A 22,514-nucleotide genomic window follows, 5' to 3' on the forward strand; every position below is an offset into this window, starting at 1 on the left:
TAGCAAAGTAAAACTTCAGAGGGCAACCCCAAGGGACCTGCCTGTCACATGTCAGAGACGTTTAGAGTGTGGCACGTGGTGCTGTATATGGTCTAGAAAAAGAAGCGGACATCCGTCTACAAACACAGACTTTGCAGGCTCACATTATGTGGTGAAAAAGCATGTGAGGAAGTATCATGCAGGAGGAGGAAACAGATGGGAGTTACTGTATCGCCGTGACAATTTCAGTTGGTTGGTTAATTGTTTTTGCTTGATGCAGCAAAAACAGGCTGAGGCAGAACATATGCTTGAGAGCTAACTGGTTCGCTCCATAAGCCTGCTTAATCAACGTTGACCCCAAGGTCAATCTGCTGTTACTTGTCTACTCAGCTGGTTCTGGACTGGTTTTGGTTTGAAGCAAACAGTCTGATTGTGTACGTTATCTTCCGTAAGCCAATTACTGTCTTTAAACAAGTCATACTGGGGACACACAAACGTCAGCTTACCATAGTACTGCAGTGGGGCTGGGACCATACCAGTATCGTGATACTCCTTAGTATCGTGGCGAGCAAACAAACCCCAAAGCGGATTTAACTTCTTTAGAAAAAACAGCCCTAATGTTGAAAACAAACATCATTATGTTGCCAGAGTCACATTTATTTATTTATTTTCCAAGCTATAGCACACAATATTTTACATACAGCATGTTTTTAAAGGGACCAAAGAGGTTGATGATCTTTTTGTTTTCATTTTTGCCATGGAAACAATATAGCGTTACTAGTATCGTCCCGGCCCTACATAATAGAATGCAATATGTCATAACTACTTGACAAGATGCACCCAACATACAGCCAATGACCAAATGACTCAATATGAACATTAGCCTAAACATTCCATGCCCAAGCACTAAATAAGTACCGGGATCATGTGGCTGTCTGACATGAGATGGAAGATTCTCAACCATCGGTTTGAAGTGATGATCCACCAATTTGCATTTTTAAAACTTGAAATATATATATCACCTGCACTTACCTTTTCCTATTAGCGCTGACTTTGCTGATAACTACTTTATTGAAGGAAAATGTACCTGATATGATATGTGATGTGTGGTTGTCTCACCTAGCCATCTTCAGATCAATGCAGCAACTGTAAGTAGCTCTGGACAAGAACGTCTGCTAAATGACTAAAATGTAAATATAAAATATAAAATGTCATAACCCTAAAGATAATTGATTACTAAAAACAAATAATGGATTTATAAAGAATAGAGACAATTTATAATGTGAAAGACCATTTTCCTTAATATTGTTTAATTTAATATATTAGGGATGCGACGATACCAGTGTCAACAACAAAAAAATCCATGGGAAAAATGAAAACACAAAGCAGATCAAACTCTTTTGTCCTTTAAAAACCTGCTGTATGTCAAATATTGTGAGCTACAGATGGAAAATAAATACATGTGACTCTGGATGACATAATGATGTTTGTTTCCAACATTAGGGTTGTTTTCCTAAAGAAGTTAAATCCGCTTCGTGTTCTGTTTCCTTGCCATGATACTAACAACATCGTGATACTGGTGTCGTCCGGCCGGAATAAATACGTCTACTGAACAGTCGAGGAGGAGGAATCCAGTAAGGAGTGAGATGAATGTTCATGGCACAGAGGAAATGCATTCCATTAATAATAAAACACAGGCTGCAGGATTATTACAATCCCCCAGACACCTTTCCAAATAAACCATTTATTGAAACATTAAGAGTTGTCTTCAGTCTTCTCAGCCGACTTCAAATACAAAGGTGTGGGCTATAACTCTGTGTGAGGAATTTCAAGCAGATTCCAAAGCCACAACTATATTGAGTTCACCAGAGACGTATCTTATTTAACCAGTTCCACCTGTTTTACATCCACGTTTCCCGAGAACAAATATCCCTTTTTGACAATTGAAATTCAACGGATACATTATTAGCTTGTTGCAGCTTCCTCTATTACTTTAAATTCCTTGACTTTTAACAAAGTTTATACAACGGAAATACTCTGAACTCTTATGACTCATCTCTTTATTATTGCCATTTGTCTTTAAAACTCACCTTGCCTTATCTAAAATCCCTGTCTTCAGTTCTCTCTCTAATCTATTCCCATGTACTGTACACCAGTCATGTACTGTACACCAGTAATGTACTGTACACCAGTCTTGATAGCACTCTAACGTTGGAAGAACACACTTCAACCAGGAAAGCCAAGAACTGTTTTTTTTTGTTGTTTTTTTTTTTTTACATTGGACTAGGAAATTGTTGCACACGGTATGATTTGTAGGTTATCTGCACCCTTAGAAAAAAGGGTTTGAAATGGGTTCCCGAGGCTGTCCTCATAGGAGAACCCTTTTTGATTGCAGGTAGAATCCTATTTGGTTCCAGGCAGAACCCTTTTGGGTTCTATGTACAACACTCTGTGGAGAGGGTTCTACATGGAACCCTGAAGTGTTCTACCTCAAAGGGTTATATCTGGGGGAAAAATGGGTTCTTAAAAGGGTTCTCCTATGGGGACAGCCAAATAACCCTTTTGGTTCGAGATAGCACCTTTTTTTCTTAGAGTGTAGCAACTAGCCTTCAGAAAGCTAGCTCTTGTCTACAAGTCACATCAATGGAGGTTTGTGTGTTAGTTATTGTAGGGTAAGCAAACACATGCCCAGAGTATGCAGCTTTTTAAAGACCCTCCAAAATGATCTTTCTTCATGTATTCACAGATCTTACCCGATAGTATGGGTGGGAGAAAGTATTCCTCTATGTGGCTTTCACCAGTCCAATCATGTTGGATCAGTGACTGCTTCAAGGAAGGCAGGAAGAAAGGAAGCACGTACCAGATCACTTGCGGTAAGTAACAGTTACAATTGTTAGACGCTCGCTGCATAGCTAATTGCTAGCTTAAAGCTAGAATCCTTAATTGAAACAATAACAAAGCGTGCTCTGTTCCCCTTGTTTTTTCTAAAAAGCTAAGGGATGGGGGCCGGAGAAATGTAACCACTCAAATGAAGAGACAGAGCTATAGATGCAAGGACTGACCATCCGTGATACCAAATGTATAGTTTTAACCATGTTTTGAGGCTGTACATTGTTTTTTTTGCATTTACGTTGTTTACAAACATTGGCGTGAAACAAGTTTATATATTGGATTATGATGGGGGTAAGACCGTTTACTGTACTGTTATAGTCTTCAAGACTCCATGGGTATATATCATTCATTTATAAGTCCAAAAGTGGATGCAGCAACTAAGGATTCTAGCTTTAAGAGGTTAGCATAGCCATAAAGTGAGGAAAGGGGTGTTGTTTCTAAGACATTTATATTAAGTAGCACCCCCACCACACCTCAGCCCAACTCAGGATGCATGGTACAAAGACAGCTTGCTGGCCCAACGTGGAGGGGGGTGGGTGGAGCCAGACGAGGGATTATCCTGCTCAGGTCCCTGATCCTGAGCTAAGTTGGTTAGAACAGACATTAGCAGAGATAACATGTTGGTCAGAACAATGCAACGACTGGCCTAACACCACAAGTGTAAAGTAGAACTAAAGAGTCTTTAGGGCTACATTTGATATATTGGTTGATATAACAACTAGACTAACACCACAAGTGTAAAGTAGAACTAAAGAGTCTTTAGGGCTACATTTGATATATTGGTTGATATGACAACTAGACTAACACCACAAGTGTAAAGTAGAACTAAAGAGTCTTTAGGGCTAAATTTGATATATTGATATGACAACTAGACTAACACCACAAGTGTAAAGTAGAACTAAAGAGTATGATAACTATATGACTAACAACACCACAAGTGTAAAGTAGAACTAAAGAGTCTTTAGGGCTAAATTTGATATATTGGTTGATATGACAACTAGACTAACACCACAAGTGTAAAGTAGAACTAAAGAGTCTTTAGGGCTAAATTTGATATATTGGTTGATATGACAACTAGACTAACACCACAAGTGTAAAGTAGAACTAAAGAGTCTTTAGGGCTAAATTTGATATATTGGTTGATATGACAACTAGACTAACACCACAAGTGTAAAGTAGAACTAAAAGTCTTTAGGGCTAAATTTGATATATTGGTTGATATGACAACTAGACTAACACCACAAGTGTAAAGTAGAACAAAAGTCTTTAGGGCTAAATTTGATATATTGGTTGATATGACAACTAGACTAACACTACAAGTGTAAAGTAGAACTAAAGAGTCTTTAGGGCTACATTTGATATATTGGTTGATATGACAACTAGACTAACACCACAAGTGTAAAGTAGAACTAAAGAGTCTTTAGGGCTAAATTTGATATATTGGTTGATATGACAACTAGACTAACACCACAAGTGTAAAGTAGAACTAAAGAGTCTTTAGGGCTAAATTTGATATATTGGTTGATATGACAACTAGACTAACACCACAAGTGTAAAGTAGAACTAAAGAGTCTTTAGGGCTACATTTGATATATTGGTTGATATGACAACTAGACTTACACCATAAGTGTAAAGTAGAACTAAAGAGTTTTTTATTGCTACATTTGATATATTGGTTGATATGACAACTAGACTAACACCACAAGTGTAAAGTAGAACTAAAGAGTCTTTGGGGCTAATTTTGATATATTGGTTGATATGACAACTAGACTAACACCACAAGTGTAAAGTAGAACTAAAGAGTCTTTAGGGCTACATTTGATATATTGGTTGATATGACAACTAGACTAACACCACAAGTGTAAAGTAGAACTAAAGAGTCTTTAGGGCTACATTTGATATATTGGTTGATATGACAACTAGACTTACACCATAAGTGTAAAGTAGAACTAAAGAGTTTTTTATTGCTACATTTGATATATTGGTTGATATGACAACTAGACTAACACCACAAGTGTAAAGTAGAACTAAAGAGTCTTTAGGGCTAAATTTGATATATTGGTTGATATGACAACTAGACTAACACCACAAGTGTAAAGTAGAACTAAAGAGTCTTTAGGGCTACATTTGATATATTGGTTGATATGACAACTAGACTAACACCACAAGTGTAAAGTAGAACTAAAGAGTCTTTAGGGCTACATTTGATATATTGGTTGATATGACAACTAGACTAACACCACAAGTGTAAAGTAGAACTAAAGAGTCTTTAGGGCTACATTTGATATATTGGTTGATATGACAACTAGACTAACACCACAAGTGTAAAGTAGAAAGAGTCTTTAGGGCTACATTTGATATATTGGTTGATATGACAACTAGACTAACACCACAAGTGTAAAGTAGAACTAAAGAGTCTTTAGGGCTAAATTTGATATATTGGTTGATATGACAACTAGACTAACACCACAAGTGTAAAGTAGAACTAAAGAGTCTTTAGGGCTACATTTGATATATTGGTTGATATGACAACTAGACTAACACCACAAGTGTAAAGTAGAACTAAAGAGTCTTTAGGGCTACATTTGATATATTGGTTGATATGACAACTAGACTTACACCATAAGTGTAAAGTAGAACTAAAGAGTTTTTTATTGCTACATTTGATATATTGGTTGATATGACAACTAGACTAACACCACAAGTGTAAAGTAGAACTAAAGAGTCTTTAGGGCTACATTTGATATATTGGTTGATATGACAACTAGACTAACACCACAAGTGTAAAGTAGAACTAAAGAGTCTTTAGGGCTACATTATGATATATTGGTTGATATGACAACTAGACTTACACCACAAGTGTAAAGTAGAACTAAAGAGTCTTTAGGGCTACATTTGATATATTGGTTGATATGACAACTAGACTAACACCACAAGTGTAAAGTAGAACTAAAGAGTCTTTAGGGCTACATTTGATATATTGGTTGATATGACAACTAGACTAACACCACAAGTGTAAAGTAGAACTAAAGAGTCTTTAGGGCTACATTTGATATATTGGTTGATATGACAACTAGACTAACACCACAAGTGTAAAGTAGAACTAAAGAGTCTTTAGGGCTACATTTGATATATTGGTTGATATGACAACTAGACTAACACCACAAGTGTAAAGTAGAACTAAAGAGTCTTTAGGGCTACATTTGATATATTGGTTGATATGACAACTAGACTAACACCACAAGTGTAAAGTAGAACTAAAGAGTCTTTAGGGCTAAATTTGATATATTGGTTGATATGACAACTAGACTAACACCACAAGTGTAAAGTAGAACTAAAGAGTCTTTAGGGCTACATTTGATATATTGGTTGATATGACAACTAGACTAACACCACAAGTGTAAAGTAGAACTAAAGAGTCTTTAGGGCTAAATTTGATATATTGGTTGATATGACAACTAGACTAACACCACAAGTGTAAAGTAGAACTAAAGAGTCTTTAGGGCTACATTTGATATATTGGTTGATATGACAACTAGACTTACACCATAAGTGTAAAGTAGAACTAAAGAGTTTTTTATTGCTACATTTGATATATTGGTTGATATGACAACTAGACTAACACCACAAGTGTAAAGTAGAACTAAAGAGTCTTTAGGGCTAAATTTGATATATTGGTTGATATGACAACTAGACTAACACCACAAGTGTAAAGTAGAACTAAAGAGTCTTTAGGGCTACATTTGATATATTGGTTGATATGACAACTAGACTAACACCACAAGTGTAAAGTAGAACTAAAGAGTCTTTAGGGCTACATTTGATATATTGGTTGATATGACAACTAGACTAACACCACAAGTGTAAAGTAGAACTAAAGAGTCTTTAGGGCTACATTTGATATATTGGTTGATATGACAACTAGACTAACACCACAAGTGTAAAGTAGAACTAAAGAGTCTTTAGGGCTACATTTGATATATTGGTTGATATGACAACTAGACTAACACCACAAGTGTAAAGTAGAACTAAAGAGTCTTTAGGGCTAAATTTGATATATTGGTTGATATGACAACTAGACTAACACCACAAGTGTAAAGTAGAACTAAAGAGTCTTTAGGGCTAAATTTGATATATTGGTTGATATGACAACTAGACTAACACCACAAGTGTAAAGTAGAACTAAAGAGTCTTTAGGGCTACATTTGATATATTGGTTGATATGACAACTAGACTTACACCATAAGTGTAAAGTAGAACTAAAGAGTTTTTTATTGCTACATTTGATATATTGGTTGATATGACAACTAGACTAACACCACAAGTGTAAAGTAGAACTAAAGAGTCTTTAGGGCTAAATTTGATATATTGGTTGATATGACAACTAGACTAACACCACAAGTGTATAGTAGAACTAAAGAGTCTTTAGGGCTACATTTGATATATTGGTTGATATGACAACTAGACTAACACCACAAGTGTAAAGTAGAACTAAAGAGTCTTTAGGGCTACATTTGATATATTGGTTGATATGACAACTAGACTTACACCACAAGTGTAAAGTAGAACTAAAGAGTCTTTAGGGCTAAATTTGATATATTGGTTGATATGACAACTAGACTAACACCACAAGTGTAAAGTAGAACTAAAGAGTCTTTAGGGCTACATTTGATATATTGGTTGATATGACAACTAGACTAACACCACAAGTGTAAAGTAGAACTAAAGAGTCTTTAGGGCTACATTTGATATATTGGTTGATATGACAACTAGACTAACACCACAAGTGTAAAGTAGAACTAAAGAGTCTTTAGGGCTACATTTGATATATGGTTGATATGACAACTAGACTAACACCACAAGTGTAAAGTAGAACTAAAGAGTCTTTAGGGCTACATTTGATATATTGGTTGATATGACAACTAGACTTACACCATAAGTGTAAAGTAGAACTAAAGAGTTTTTTATTGCTACATTTGATATATTGGTTGATATGACAACTAGACTAACACCACAATTGTAAAGTAGAACTAAAGAGTCTTTAGGGCTACATTTGATATATTGGTTGATATGACAACTAGACTAACACCACAAGTGTAAAGTAGAACTAAAGAGTCTTTAGGGCTACATTTGATATATTGGTTGATATGACAACTAGACTAACACCACAAGTGTAAAGTAGAACTAAAGAGTCTTTAGGGCTACATTTGATATATTGGTTGATATGACAACTAGACTAACACCACAAGTGTAAAGTAGAACTAAAGAGTCTTTAGGGCTAAATTTGATATATTGGTTGATATGACAACTAGACTAACACCACAAGTGAAAGTAGAACTAAAGAGTCTTTAGGGCTACATTTGATATATTGGTTGATATGACAACTAGACTTACACCATAAGTGTAAAGTAGAACTAAAGAGTTTTTTATTGCTACATTTGATTTGATATTGGTTGATATGACAACTAGACTAACACCACAAGTGTAAAGTAGAACTAAAGAGTCTTTAGGGCTAAATTTGATATATTGGTTGATATGACAACTAGACTAACACCACAAGTGTAAAGTAGAACTAAAGAGTCTTTAGGGCTACATTTGATATATTGGTTGATATGACAACTAGACTAACACCACAAGTGTAAAGTAGAACTAAAGAGTCTTTAGGGCTACATTTGATATATTGGTTGATATGACAACTAGACTAACACCACAAGTGTAAAGTAGAACTAAAGAGTCTTTAGGGCTACATTTGATATATTGGTTGATATGACAACTAGACTAACACCACAAGTGTAAAGTAGAACTAAAGAGTCTTTAGGGCTACATTTGATATATTGGTTGATATGACAACTGACAACTAGACTAACACCACAAGTGTAAAGTAGAACTAAAGAGTCTTTAGGGCTAAATTTGATATATTGGTTGATATGACAACTAGACTAACACCACAAGTGTAAAGTAGAACTAAAGAGTCTTTAGGGCTAAATTTGATATATTGGTTGATATGACAACTAGACTAACAACACAAGTGTAAAGTAGAACTAAAGAGTCTTTAGGGCTAAATTTGATATATTGGTTGATATGACAACTAGACTAACACCACAAGTGCAAAGTAGAACTAAAGAGTCTTTAGGGCTAAATTTGATATATTGGTTGATATGACAACTAGACTAACAACACAAGTGTAAAGTAGAACTAAAGAGTCTTTAGGGCTAAATTTGATATATTGGTTGATATGGCAACTAGACTAACACCACAAGTGTAAAGTAGAACTAAAGAGTCTTTAGGGCTAAATTTGATATATTGGTTGATATGACAACTAGACTAACACCACAAGTGTAAAGTAGAACTAAAGAGTCTTTAGGGCTAAATTTGATATATTGGTTGATATGACAACTAGACTAACACCACAAGTGTAAAGTAGAACTAAAGAGTCTTTAGGGCTAAATTTGATATATTGGTTGATATGACAACTAGACTAACACCACAAGTGTAAAGTAGAACTAAAGAGTCTTTAGGGCTACATTTGATATATTGGTTGATATGACAACTAGACTTACACCATAAGTGTAAAGTAGAACTAAAGAGTTTTTTATTGCTACATTTGATATATTGGTTGATATGACAACTAGACTAACACCACAAGTGTAAAGTAGAACTAAAGAGTCTTTAGGGCTAAATTTGATATATTGGTTGATATGACAACTAGACTAACACCACAAGTGTATAGTAGAACTAAAGAGTCTTTAGGGCTACATTTGATATATTGGTTGATATGACAACTAGACTAACACCACAAGTGTAAAGTAGAACTAAAGAGTCTTTAGGGCTACATTTGATATATTGGTTGATATGACAACTAGACTTACACCACAAGTGTAAAGTAGAACTAAAGAGTCTTTAGGGCTAAATTTGATATATTGGTTGATATGACAACTAGACTAACACCACAAGTGTAAAGTAGAACTAAAGAGTCTTTAGGGCTACATTTGATATATTGGTTGATATGACAACTAGACTAACACCACAAGTGTAAAGTAGAACTAAAGAGTCTTTAGGGCTACATTTGATATATTGGTTGATATGACAACTAGACTAACACCACAAGTGTAAAGTAGAACTAAAGAGTCTTTAGGGCTACATTTGATATATTGGTTGATATGACAACTAGACTAACACCACAAGTGTAAAGTAGAACTAAAGAGTCTTTAGGGCTACATTTGATATATTGGTTGATATGACAACTAGACTAACACCACAAGTGTAAAGTAGAACTAAAGAGTCTTTAGGGCTAAATTTGATATATTGGTTGATATGACAACTAGACTAACACCACAAGTGTAAAGTAGAACTAAAGAGTCTTTAGGGCTAAATTTGATATATTGGTTGATATGGCAACTAGTCTAACGCCACAAGTGTAAAGTAGAACTAAAGAGTCTTTAGGGCTAAAGTTTATATATTCGTTTATATGATGAAACTTAATAGTATAATGATAATAATAATGGAATCATCTGGGAAAGGAAACTAGATGCTATAGTAGTATGCTGTGTTATGTAGCTGACACTTCTCTCCAAAGCAACTTAGTCATGCATGTATACTGTACATATGGGTGTCCCCATCGGGAATCCAACTCAACACCATTGGCATGGTAAGTGTCATGCTCTAGCGACTGACACAGCATATGTATGCATTTCCATATCATTCAAAAAGTGGGTGACAACAGACTACAAGCAAAAGGAAGACTTGAATAAATTCTTCCCATTAGGAAAACAGGGAAGCTAATAACATAACGTTGAAGCTAAACACCTGCAGTGAGGCTCGCTGACATCATGCCATTTTAAGTCTCTCTCCATAGATCTATGAAGTCATTTGTAACAGATGTAGCTTACTACCTGGGGCCAACTTTGCTCACAGTTACGCATTAATCAGTTTACTTAGTCGATGCTTTAGCTCGTCACGGCATTCTTTTCATTGGCCTTCGCTGTGGCGAGCTAAACAACAGGAACTACTTAGCTGCCTGCAGGTGGAACTGGTTTGAAATAGAGCCACAGCGTCTTTGACATCTCCCTCCCTCATCGCTGACTCAGTGGAGAACCCCTCTGGGTTCTCACATTTTGTTCTGACAAGTCAAGACGGAGGAGATTATTTTCAGATGCACAGGCTGGTGAGCTGTACATCTCTGCAATGTGAACTGTCAAAATGGAGGGAAAAGATGTGATATTTCCCAGTGATTACGGTCTCGATCTGCGGCTATATCTCTGGTGTGAAAAACTGTGTGGGATACTAAACTGGGACATGAGATCTTTTGGAAGAGACACAACCCAGTCGAGATTCAGAGGAAAGCTTTACTGGTTCCAGTTAATTAGCGATAGGGAATGCCAGAAACATTGGCCTGATTGCTGGGGGCTTATAATAATAATTAGATGTTTAAATTTGTCCTTTTCACACATGTACATATACTAGCCTCACTGCAGGTGTTTAGCTTCAACGGTATGTTATTTGCTTCACTGTTTTCCTAATGGGAAGAATTTATTCAAGTCTCCCAGGTGTGAAATGGAAATGTGTTTTTGTGCATATGCCAACTCCCCCCGAGACACTCTTGGAGAATGGGGTCAGGGTCTGCCATTATCAACGGCGACCCTGGCTCTCGGGGATTTGAACTAGCAACCTTTTGATTATTGGCCCAACGCTCTAACTGCTAGGCTACCTGCCGCCCTTGCAAATGGAATTCCTAACCTATCCAAGAGCTTGGACAGATCAGCACATCTCCTAGACTACCAGAGAGAGTTATGGCTACTTTCTGGGCATGTGCTCCCAGTGAGAGTGGGCAAAGTGCAGCTAGCAAGCATGATGCATAGAGACAACATAAGCCATTGAGGTAAACACAGATGGACAGGCAAAACCTATGCCTTCAACAAAAACCCAGAACAAGTTGTTTACCTCTTCAAGGTAGTTTGAACCCTTGAACTGTTTTTAAGTGCTGGTCTTGAGAACGTATGCGCTTTCTTCAATTACTGGTCCTCCTTTTGCAGGTCTCATGGGTTGTAGGACAAAGTGAAGAACGGTGCTGAAGTGAACACACTGACCTCATGCATAACAGAATGTAGCGCTTTAGCTTTACTGAGGAGAATCGCTCGTGTTTGAACTGGTTTTTATTAGCATATCGCCATCTTTTCAGCTTCCCTCGCCACAAACCGCTGCTCATTGCTGTGCCTCATTAGCATTGAAAATAACACCTTGAGCAGAAACAGCAACGAGGAAATAGGACAGATTTTTTTTTTTTAATTAGGTAAGAATTAATGAGGGGGTTGTGACAGAGTGCAGCAACAGGAAGGTGAGCGATAGCGAGGAAGGAACACATGCCTCTTCTGCATTAACCAGTAAATTGGCATTCTCAGAGGATGTCCCCTGTTCAAATGAGAGAAGGTGTGCAAAGTGCACTGGGGGAGTCACATGTCAGCCGCATGGAGATCAGGCGGCTAAGTGCACATTACAGCAGGGTAATGGAGTCGGTGAAACACTAATGAAACACTATGGAGGAGGAGGATGAGATGGGGAAGAGACGAAAGCTCCAGTTTAACAGGGGCTGACCTCACGGTCAGGACTGCCCTTGGCCTCCAGGTGTTTGTGTTTAAAGGCCAGGGAATTAGGCTAATAGCTAATAACCGCCAGCTAGGCTCGCCTCTCAAAATGGCCTCTTCACTTGTACCATCATTGACCTTGTTCAAAGGAGGTGCCAATTTTCAATTGCTGTGGAGATTATATGAACAAAAAAAATAGTATTTTGACATAATTGTGGCCTCGGTGCTGCTATTTACCATAACTTTGTTTCTTTAGCTAATCAGTGGGAGACGGGTCCACACAGAGCCAATATGTGTTTTTTTTCAAAAGGGCCTCTAAGACGACTCAGCTGGAGCAAAAAACACCAGCCAGAAAACAGTTACTCGTCCTGTAAATGCCAGCAAATGTCAGACATTTTTCTTGGGTGCTCACATTAATATAATTGAGGTTGACACATTATGAGACAGGAGTCCTCTGAGTCAGTCTGGGAGATTATGCTGATGGAAAGCTGGTCTGGAGTTTGGAGCGTCTGCCTGTGCAAGCTAAATGTGGATGGGCCTGGCGGTGTGGGGTGTGTGGGCTTGACTCCTCGTACGCTCCAGTACCATGGCTGCTCTACTCTCCTCTCTTGGGGGGCAAACACAAGGGGCCCTGTAGTGGGCTAATGCAATATTCATGGTGGGCATGGGGAGAGCAGAACACTGCCGAGTACTGAGGAGACCTTCCAACCGCTATCAGGGAGCAGCTGCTTCTCTCCGAATGTGGCCTCTGTTCTCCACCATAGCATTCTCTCTCTCTCTCGTAAATTTTTTATCACAGCTTAAAAAGGCTGTCTTGGCAGAGGCTGGTGGCAGTGAGTCAAGGGCCCTTGCCTCTGGTAACAAAGTAGGAAACAGTCTACATTTTAAGAGAGACCAAGCTAAACATACTGATGGGAGATGGGGAAAACACACAGCAGAGTAAGACCAATATCACTATCGACTCGCCATGGTCATTACCTCTTCATTGGAATTCAACTCTTTCATCTCACACTTTTCATTGCGACTGTCGGAGTAAATTAGGATCAAATTAAGATAAAGAATTAGATTTTTTTGCTGTGGGTTATTTTTCAGAGCCAAAGCTGCGGGCCCGTGCCCACATCCATAGGAAACCCCATATAGGGCCCCGTGGAGAGGAGGTAGAAAATACGTCACTCACAGGAATAGAGTGTCATAACGGTGTGGTATGGTGTCGTAAGGGATGTCTTTACCATGCCCTCCAGGGCTAGGGGTTCAACCATGTGGTCGAGGGGGAAGGGTTTGTCAGCAGAACTCTGGTTCTCTCTGCATTATTTATGTTCGGTCCTCAGGTGGTCCGTCCCACTGTTATAATGAGGACTGGAGTCATGGTCTGTTTGGAGTCCCGGGGAACTGTCGACTGACCGCGTTCCTGGATCACTGCTCAACCACACAGGGCAAACACAGCTCACTGTTTGCATAGTCTTCTCTTGGACTGTAAAAAAACAGCCCGTTAAACATGGACTGTGCGGTCTCCATGACAACAATAGCTATTGCGTGGTCTTCTCAAAATGGAGAAGAGGCTTTAAGTGAGTGAGAATCACAAGTAGCCACATGTTTTTTTGTATTCAGGAGAGGCAGGTTGGAGACAGTAAGCTGATGATGGACTTGAGTAATGTTGATCTTTCTGGCAGATGTGGTGAATGAGCATGTTGGGTAAACAGTTTAGTGAAGTCTGGATTTTGATGCTTTGGCTACACAGTGTGGCCAACACAGTCAGCTGTAAATAACACAAAATGCAGTTTGTACATGAACATTGACACACTACGCATGAATCAAAACAACTCTATAAATAATTAATACATGAATTGAATTGCTTTAAAAAAGGTGGGTGCATTAAATAATAGGGATAAGTATTGTAAGCTCACAATACATACCACGGCAGAAAATATATTACGATACGGCAATCACGATTCCAAGTGGATCATGTCACACAACCCTTCTTCACAAGCAGACACAGAATGTGTAAACAAATGACGCCAATCGCTGCCCACTCAATGTCAACTACTGTGACCAGTCAGATTGAAAGTGCCCGTAATAACATCCTCACCCCCCATTGCTACTTGAACTAGGCAAATAAACCAGCGATTGATCCTTGATTTCTGACCTGACAAATTAACAAAAACAAGGCAGCAGCCTCAGTGCGATGAATTGTAGCAGGGCCAGCACTAACTCCCCACAGCAGGGTAATCTCTTCCTAATCAAGGAAATGAATCACACCGCCTACACAGCACAGCGTTGAGCCCGATCAATACCACAGAAAGGTTTAGCAGAAGGGGAGAGAGGTGGACGTACTGTAAAGCAGCCCTGGACACGGGTTCTGTTCTGTTCAGTAGTACTATCGTTGGTTCTGTTAGAGTGGTACTGCAATTGGTTCTGTTAGACTAGTACCATCATGAGTTCTGTTAGTAGTACCGTCATTGGTTCTGTTAGTAGTACCGTCATAGATTACGTAAGTAGTACGTACCATCATTGGTTCTGTTAGTGGTACCATCATTGGTTCTGTTAGTACTAGTATGGTCATTGGTTCTGTTAGCAGTAGTATGGTCATTGGTTCTGTTAGTAGTACTATCATTGGTTCTGTTAGAGAAGTACCACTATTGGTTCTGTTAGAAGTACTATAATTGGTTCTGTTAGAGTAGTACCACCATTGGTTCTGTTAGGGTAGTACCATCATTGGTTCTGTTAGTAGTACTATCATTGGTTCTGTTAGTAGTACCGTTCTGTTATAGATTCATTAGTTATGTAGTACCATCATTGGTTCTGTTAGTAGCACTATCATTGGTACCATCATTGGTTCTGTTAGTGGTACCATCATTGTTCTGTTAGTATTGGTTCTAGTATGGTCATTGGTTCTGTTAGAGTAGTATGGTCATTGGTTCTGTTAGTAGTACTATCATTGGTTATGTTAGAGAAGTACCATCATTGGTTCTGTTAGAAGTACTATCATTGGTTCTGTTAGAGTAGTACCATCATTGGTTCTGTTAGTAGTACCATCATTGGTTCTGTTAGTAGTACTATCATTGGTTCTGTTAGAGTAGTACCATCATTGGTTATGTTAGTAGTACTATCATTAGTTATGTTAGAGTAGTACCATCATTGGTTCTGTTAGTAGCACTATCATTGGTTCTGTTAGATACATCATTGGTTCTGTTAGTAGCACTATCATTAGTTATGTTAGAGTAGTACCATCATTGGTTCTGTTAGTAGCACTATCATTGGTTCTGTTAGAGTAGTACCATCATTGGTTATGTTAGTAGTACTATCATTAGTTATGTTAGAGTAGTACTATCATTGGTTCTGTTAGTAGCACTATCATTGGTTCTGTTAGAGTAGTACCATCATTGGTTCTGTTAGTAGCACTATCATTAGTTATGTTAGAGTAGTACCATCATTGGTTCTGTTAGTAGCACTATCATTGGTTCTGTTAGAGTAGTACCATCATTGGTTCTGTTAGTAGTACTATCATTGGTTCTGTTAGAGTAGTACCATCATTGGTTCTGTTAGTAGCACTATCATTAGTTATGTTAGAGTAGTACCATCATTGGTTCTGTTAGTAGCACTATCATTAGTTATGTTAGAGTAGTACCATCATTGGTTCTGTTAGTAGCACTATCATTGGTTCTGTTAGAGTAGTACCATCATTGGTTCTGTTAGTAGCACTATCATTAGTTATGTTAGAGTAGTACCATCACTGGTTCTGTTAGTAGCACTATCATTGGTTCTGTTAGAGTAGTACCATCATTGGTTCTGTTAGTAGCACTATCATTGGTTCTGTTAGAGTAGTACCATCATTGGTTCTGTTAGTAGTACTATCATTAGTTATGTTAGAGTAGTACTATCATTGGTTCTGTTAGAGTAGTACCATCATTGGTTCTGTTAGAGTAGTACCATCATTGGTTCTGTTAGTAGTCATTGGTTCTATCATTGGTTCTGTTAGAGTAGTACCATCATTGGTTCTGTTAGTAGTACTATCATTAGTTATGTTAGAGTAGTACCATCATTGGTTCTGTTAGTAGCACTATCATTAGTTATGTTAGAGTAGTACCATCATTGGTTCTGTTAGTAGTACTATCATTGGTTCTGTTAGAGTAGTACCATCATTGGTTCTGTTAGTAGCACTATCATTAGTTATGTTAGAGTAGTACCATCATTGGTTCTGTTAGTAGTATCATTAGTTATGTTAGAGTAGTACTATCATTGGTTCTGTTAGTAGTACTATCATTGGTTCTGTTAGAGTAGTACCATCATTGGTTCTGTTAGTAGTACTATCATTAGTTATGTTAGAGTAGTACCATCATTGGTTCTGTTAGTAGTACTATCATTGGTTCTGTTAGAGTAGTACCATCATTGGTTCTGTTAGTAGCACTATCATTGGTTCTGTTAGAGTAGTACTATCATTGGTTCTGTTAGTAGTACTATCATTAGTTATGTTAGAGTAGTACTATCATTGGTTCTGTTAGTAGCCCCATCATTGGTTCTGTTAGAGTAGTACCATCATTGGTTCTGTTGGTAGTACTATCATTGGTTCTGTTAGAGTAGTACCATCATTGGTTATGTTAGTAGTACTATCATTAGTTATGTTAGAGTAGTACCATCATTGGTTCTGTTAGTAGCACTATCATTAGTTATGTTAGAGTAGTACCATCATTGGTTCTGTTAGTAGTACTATCATTGGTTCTGTTAGAGTAGTACCATCATTGGTTCTGTTAGTAGTACTATCATTAGTTATGTTCATGTTAGAGTTAGTACCATCATTGGTTCTGTTAGTAGTACTATCATTGGTTCTGTTAGAGTAGTACCATCATTGGTTCTGTTAGTAGTACTATCATTGGTTATGTTAGAGTAGTACCATCATTGGTTCTGTTAGTAGCACTATCATTAGTTATGTTAGAGTAGTACCATCATTGGTTCTGTTAGTAGTACCATCATTGGTTCTGTTAGTAGTACTATCATTAGTTCTGTTAGTAGTACCATCATTGGTTCTGTTAGTAGTACCATCATTGGTTCTGTTAGTAGTACTATCATTGGTTCTGTTAGTAGTACTATCATTGGTTCTGTTAGTAGTACTATCATTGGTTCTGTTAGAGTAGTACCATCATTGGTTCTGTTAGTAGTACTATCATTGGTTATGTTAGAGTAGTACCATCATTGGTTCTGTTAGTAGTACTATCATTGGTTCTGTTAGTAGTACTATCATTGGTTCTGTTAGTAGTACCATCATTGGTTCTGTTAGAGTAGTACATCATTGGTTCTGTTAGTAGTACTATCATTAGTTCTGTTAGAGTAGTACCATCATTCATTGGTTCTGTTAGTAGTACCATCATTGGTTCTGTTAGTAGTACCATCATTGGTTCTGTTAGTAGTACTATCATTGGTTCTGTTAGTAGTACCATCATTGGTTCTGTTTGGTTCTGTTAGTAGTACAATGGTTCTGTTAGTAGTACCATCATTGGTTCTGTTAGTAGTACCATCATTGGTTCTTCTGTTAGTAGTACTATCATTGGTTCTGTTAGAGTAGTACCATCATTGGTTCTGTTAGTAGTACTATCATTAGTTCTGTTAGTAGTACCATCATTGGTTCTGTTAGTAGTACCATCATTGGTTCTGTTAGTAGTACTATCATTGGTTCTGTTAGTAGTACCATCATTGGTTCTGTTAGTAGTACTATCATTGGTTCTGTTAGTAGTACCATCATTGGTTCTGTTAGTAGCACTATCATTAGTTATGTTAGAGTAGTACCATCACTGGTTCTGTTAGTAGTACTACATTGGTTCTGTTAGTAGTACTATCATTGGTTCTGTTAGTAGTAGTACCATCATTGGTTCTGTTAGTAGTACCATCATTGGTTCTGTTAGTAGTACTATCATTGGTTCTGTTAGTAGTACTATCATTGGTTCTGTTAGTAGTACCATCATTGGTTCTGTTAGTAGTACCATCATTGGTTCTGTTAGAGTAGTACCATCATTGGTTCTGTTAGTAGTACTCTCATTGGTTCTGTTAGTAGTACTATCATTGGTTCTGTTAGTAGTACCATCATTGGTTCTGTTAGTAGTACTATCATTGGTTCTGTTAGTAGTACCATCATTGGTTCTGTTAGTAGTACCATCATTGGTTCTGTTAGTAGTACCATCATTGGTTCTGTTAGTAGTACTCGCATTGAGTCCCATTGTTAAGAGCTCTCTCTGCCTGTTATACGAGGGAGAGGGGGAAACTGAAAATAAAGTCTGGGGGAGAATGTTGGTTGAGAATGTAGAGAAAGCGATGGGGTTATTCTTTAGGGACTGTGGAAGCAACCTTGAAGACTGGGTCTGCCAGAGTGGTACTATGAATCCAGACCACTGTTGAGGGCTCACTCTCTGCCTGCCATGCAGTTCCAGCCTGGCCTCTATATGAGCTGCTCTGCTCCACTCTCCTCTAGCCATTAACCGGCTGACAGATCAGTAATAAACACAGCCTGTCACCTTACAGGCCTACCTCCCATTTACTGGAGAGCACATAAACCCTCCTCTCCCTCCCTCTCTCTCTTTTTTCCCTTCCCTTCATCCACAAAGCTCAATGGAGCTAAAACGTGATTTCGTTCCCAGTCCGTCGCCTCCAGAGCAGTAAATTCCCCTCTGCAGCCAGATAGTCCTGGAAAAATCATGAATATTAAATCAATCCATGAATAAATAAATAACCCAAAGAAGAGGACTTTCTTCTCTCGCTAACCTCTTCAGTCTCCCGGAGGAGGAGTAAAAAGAGGTAGAAAATGCAAGGACCCCCTCTGGAGAAAAAGCTGGACGCTGGTTAAGCTAATTGGCTTTCTGTTTCAATCCCATGGCACTGTGTTTTCAACGTGGTAAAACAGAGCTAACCGTGAGGTAGGATGGTTACTGGAGCAACCCCCCCCCTCCACTTCACTTCAGTGGGATTATCAAACCACTTCCATATCTGTGTAACCTGGGGGACGGCAGCCATACATATTGCAGTGCTTGTCAATGTATTCACCAACATGGAAGCAAATGGCATTGTAACAAGACAGCTGGAAGGGGCTCTTTGTGTACACGGCAGTAAACGCAGGGCAAACAAGGAAGCGTACTCTCAGAGACAGTTGTCTGTGGTACTCACTCACACCTCGCTGACACAATGTACAAATAAGCAGGTTCATTTTTCTTCCCCGGGCATGTAAAGTATCCAAACGCATTTCATGGCAAACGCAAGTGTTGTGAGAAATCTGATGTACCTACTTATATGATGTGTGTGTGTGTGTGTGTGTGTGTGTGTGTGTGTGTGTGTGTTTGAAAGAAAGAGAGAGAGCGAAGAGAGAATAGACCAGATTTTCACCTCACATGTCATCCGAAGCACATAAAGCTAAGTGAATAGTGTCCTAATGAAACGGAGAGGTGTTCAGGATGACTGGGTCACACTCTTTAAGGAGATCAGTTAGACACTAAAGGCTGGTAACTGGAGAGACTGGAACATTTGCAGTAGCCAGCAAGCAGATGAAGGGTCTGGATCAGCACGAGAGAGAGTGAGACAGAGAGCGAGAAAGAGGGGAGGAGAAATAGAGAGAGAGAAATAGAGAGAAAGAGGGGAGGGAGAGAGGAAGAAAGAGAGAGAGAGAAAAAATGACACAGAGACAGAGAGACAGAGAGAGAGAGAGGGGGGCACTTGTCAGGTTGTTTGATAGCTCTGAACAGCCGGGATGACCTTCAGCTCCGACAGAAGTGGTTGGCTGGGGTCGTTACAGTGTGTGGATGAATGGGTACAATCAGAGGAAAGTCCCCAGTCTGTAAACATACACACAGACACACACAAACACTTTGATCTATGCACACACACGCATGCACAGTCACCCACACCACAATGGGTCTATCCAGTGTACATTACATTGAACATCCACCCACACCTCAATGAAGAATTCCCATCATTCTCCCCTTCTGAATGTCACTACTCTGCAGGATCCAGAATGACCAGTCTCTCCATTATGACCAGTCTCATGACCAGGGTAATTTTGAGTCTCTCCCGAATAACCAGTCTAATGACCAGTCTAATGACCATTGTAATTTCCAGTCTCTCCCTAATGACCACTCTAATAACCAGTCTCTCCCTAATGACCACTAACAACCAGTCTCTCCCTAATGACCAGTTTAACAACCAGTCTCTCCCTAATGACCACTCTAATAACCAGTCTCTCCCTAATGACCACTCTAATAATCAGTCTCTCCCTAATGACCACTCTAATAACCAGTCTCTCCCTAATGACCAGTTTAACAACCAGTCTCTCCCTAATGACCAGTTTAACAACCAGTCTCTCCCTAATGACCAGTTTAACAATCAGTCTCTCCCTAATGACCAGTTTAACAACCAGTCTCTCCCTAATGACCAGTTTAACAACCAGTCTCTCCCTAATGACCACTCTAATAACCAGTCTCTCCTTAATGACCAGTTTAACAACCAGTCTCTCCCTAATGACCAGTCTAATGACCAGTCTAATGACCAGTCTAACGACCAGTCTCTCCCTAATGACCAGTTTAATAACCAGTCTCTCCCTAATGACCACTCTAAGAACCAGTCTCTCCCTAATGACCAGTTTAACAACCAGTCTCTCCCTAATGACCAGTTTAACAACCAGTCTCTCCCTAATGACCAGTTTAATAACCAGTCTCTCCCTAATGACCAGTTTAATAACCAGTCTCTCCCTAATGACCACTCTAAGAACCAGTCTCTCCCTAATGACCAGTTTAATAACCAGTCTCTCCCTAATGACCAGTTTAACAACCAGTCTCTCCCCAATGACCAGTTTAACAACCAGTCTCTCCCTAATGACAAGTTTAACAACCAGTTTCTCCCTAATGACCAGTTTAACAACCAGTCTCTCCCTAATGACCAGTTTAACAACCAGTCTCTCCCTAATGACCACTCCAATAACCAGTCTCTCCCTAATGACCAGTTTAACAACCAGTCTCTCCCTAATGACCACTCTAATAACCAGTCTCTCCCTAATGACCAGTTTAACAACCAGTCTCTCCCCAATGACCAGTTTAACAACCAGTCTCTCCTTAATGACCAGTTTAACAACCAGTCTCTCCCTAATGACCAGTCTAATGACCAGTCTAATGACCAGTCTAACGACCAGTCTCTCCCTAATGACCAGTTTAATAACCAGTCTCTCCCTAATGACCACTCTAATAACCAGTCTCTCCCTAATGACCAGTTTAACAACCAGTCTCTCCCTAATGACCAGTTTAACAACCAGTCTCTCCCTAATGACCAGTTTAACAACCAGTCTCTCCCCAATGACCAGTTTAACAACCAGTCTCTCCCTAATGACCACTCTAATAACCAGTCTCTCCCTAATGACCAGTTTAACAACCAGTCTCTCCCTAATGACCAGTTTAACAACCAGTCTCTCCCTAATGACCAGTTTAACAACCAGTCTCTCCCTAATGACCACTCTAATAACCAGTCTCTCCCTAATGACCAGTTTAACAACCAGTCTCTCCCTAATGACCAGTTTAACAACCAGTCTCTCCCTAATGACCAGTTTAACAACCAGTCTCTCCCTAATGACCAGTCTAATAACCAGTCTAATGACCAGTTTAACAACCAGTCTCTCCCTAATGACCAGTTTAACAACCAGTCTCTCCCTAATGACCAGTTTAACAACCAGTCTCTCCCTAATGACCAGTTTAACAACCAGTCTCTCCCTAATGACCAGTTTAACAACCAGTCTCTCCCTAATGACCAGTTTAACAACCAGTCTCTCCCTAATGACCACTCTAATAACCAGTCTCTCCCTAATGACCAGTTTAACAACCAGTCTCTCCCTAATGACCAGTCTAATGACCAGTCTCTCCCTAATGACCAGTCTAACGACCAGTCTCTCCCTAATGACCAGTTTAATAACCAGTCTCTCCCTAATGACCACTCTAAGAACCAGTCTCTCCCTAATGACCAGTTTAACAACCAGTCTCTCCCTAATGACCACTCTAAGAACCAGTCTCTCCCTAATGACCAGTTTAATAACCAGTCTCTCCCTAA

General features: G+C 38.9%; 1 protein-coding gene and 1 long non-coding RNA gene across 3 annotated transcripts in view; one reads left to right on the plus strand and one right to left on the minus strand.

Moving 5' to 3' along the window:
- Positions 1 to 22,514, plus strand: part of LOC135556013 (uncharacterized) — a 65,279-nt gene that overhangs the window by 16,726 nt on the left and 26,039 nt on the right. The window contains exon 2 of the long non-coding RNA XR_010457936.1: positions 2,726 to 2,852. This is a non-coding gene — a long non-coding RNA (uncharacterized LOC135556013). The remainder of the gene's footprint in view (positions 1 to 2,725; positions 2,853 to 22,514) is intronic.
- The window catches only part of trip4 (thyroid hormone receptor interactor 4), an 84,988-nt gene that overhangs the window by 16,328 nt on the left and 46,146 nt on the right, over positions 1 to 22,514 (minus strand). The window lies entirely within an intron of this gene.

Source organism: Oncorhynchus masou, chromosome 2, assembly GCF_036934945.1.
Source record: "Oncorhynchus masou masou isolate Uvic2021 chromosome 2, UVic_Omas_1.1, whole genome shotgun sequence".
NCBI lineage: Eukaryota > Metazoa > Chordata > Actinopteri > Salmoniformes > Salmonidae > Oncorhynchus > Oncorhynchus masou.